The sequence below is a fragment of the Mauremys reevesii genome, linkage group 17 (assembly GCF_016161935.1).
Source record: "Mauremys reevesii isolate NIE-2019 linkage group 17, ASM1616193v1, whole genome shotgun sequence".
Lineage (NCBI taxonomy): Eukaryota > Metazoa > Chordata > Testudines > Geoemydidae > Mauremys > Mauremys reevesii.
In genome coordinates this window covers 7,231,458-7,233,459 of record NC_052639.1, presented here as the reverse complement: position 1 = coordinate 7,233,459, position 2,002 = coordinate 7,231,458, and positions in this window count along the sequence as shown.

The following is a 2,002-nucleotide window of genomic DNA, read 5'->3' as shown; positions in this document are numbered from 1 at the left end:
TTACCACTTTCGTGTCCTTTTTCTTGTGCTAAGGAAGCTCAGATAGATGGGCTTTACAAAGGGGACTATGTGGGAAGAATTTGTAAGATTCCCATGTCTTCTGAATGGGGTTTGGGTCCTGCCCTCTTTAAAGGAAGAAGAATCCTTAGAGTGTGATCCACGAGGTGAGAGCCCACTGTGATTACTTAGTCATCTGTCCTATTCACCACGATGTGACCCTGTGTATCACAGGAAGTGTATGGGGCGTATAAATCTCTGATTTCAAATGGACACTCGTGGATGAAGAAGGACAACTTCAAATCAGTGTGCACCGAAGATTATTATGGACACTGAACGTGTGAGCCATAGCGCTCTTATCTTTCATCTGTTCATTAAACAAGGCCAAGGGCAGGTTGGGAGGCTGGGCATTGACTACGAGGATCATTCCTCTCCTGGTGATTCCCTTCAAATCTCAGTCAGGATGGGTAGAATGGTGTCCTAGCCTCCCCATTCGTCCAGGATGGAGATGGATGGCAGGAGAGAGATCCTTGATCATTGCCTGTTAGGTTCCACTCCTCAGGGGCACCTGGCAGTGGCCACTGTCAGTAGACAAGATACTGGGCTAAGATGGACGCTGAAATCTGACCCGGTACGGCTTGCTCTTGCTGTTCTTATGCTTGTGGACAAACCCTAATGTCTCAGTGATTCTAAGGGGACAAGATACTTGGGTTTAGATTAAAATTCTGCCTGCCAGATGTATTTTCCATGAATTCAACTGTATCACCAGATGGATCAGACTGAACAGTTCAAACCTCAGAGAATACCCCACCCCTTCTAAACAGGTGGCTGTTTTCCAGAAATCACTAAAGAGAAGGAGAAAACTGAAAAGAGGTTCCTCCTGAGCGCTCAGGTACGTGAACCCCAATATTCCCAGTCCTCAAAGAAGAGGGCCTGGAGAGCTTGCACAGAGAAAGCAAAGCCTGGGGTCTCTGAGGTTTCCTAGCCCCTCACCCCTGTCTGCCCTGGCTGATGTCAGCATCTCTCTGTGAGGTCACCACCTCCCCACGCCTTTGACCAATAGTCTGAGGGTCCTGCAAAGGCCTTTGTGATGTCACCTTACACCCACTCCCTTGCTGGGCTGTGTCACCCCTGGCCAGGCAGCACACAGAAGGCACCCAGACTTCTCCTGCAGATCTGCCCCACTGAGGCGCTCGCGTTCTGGGCTCAAGTCGGATAGACAGGAAACATCAGGCAGCTGCTCCCAATGCACACTCAGTTCAAGAAACTAGTCGACTTTATTTACAGAGACCATTAGACATCTAATCCCCAACCCCTGCATATCACAGGCCTCTGTGACACTAGCTCTTTGGGGTAAACACATTCCAGAAAGGCATCCAGTCATCATGGGGAAATGACATTAGAGATGGAGAATGCACCACTTTCCTTGGTAGCTTGTTCCTGTAGTGAATCATCCACTCCTTCATTGAATGACGTATGGTGTAATATGAATTTGTCTCTTTTCACCTTCCATGCGTGGCTTTTTATACCTTTCTCTGCACACATTAAGAGCCCTTTAATAGCCAATCTTTCTCTCAGTAAGGCACTTCCAACATTTCAATGAAGTCACCTTTCAGTAACTTCTTTGAGAAGCTAAGCAGGTTGAGCTCTTTCAATAGCTCACTAGAGGCATTTTCTCCAGCCCTCCAGAACATTTGGTGGCTCTGTGTCTCAGCTCCAATTTCACACCATCTTGCACAAAATGAGGACACCCAAAGAGCTGGAGCAGTATTCAGTATCAGTCTCGCTGATACCATGTCACCCTCCTGTGGCGTTCTTGACATAATCTGTAACTGTATAGATCACATTGCCTGCTGTTCTATATTTGCAGCCAATATTGTATAAAGGTGGTCAGCATAAAGGGTCTATAGGAGAGGTTATGATTGGCTGATTATAATTGTGCTATCTCTAGATATGTATCATTTTAGCCTTAGTTGACATTATGAATATTGGCTCTATGTCGCCT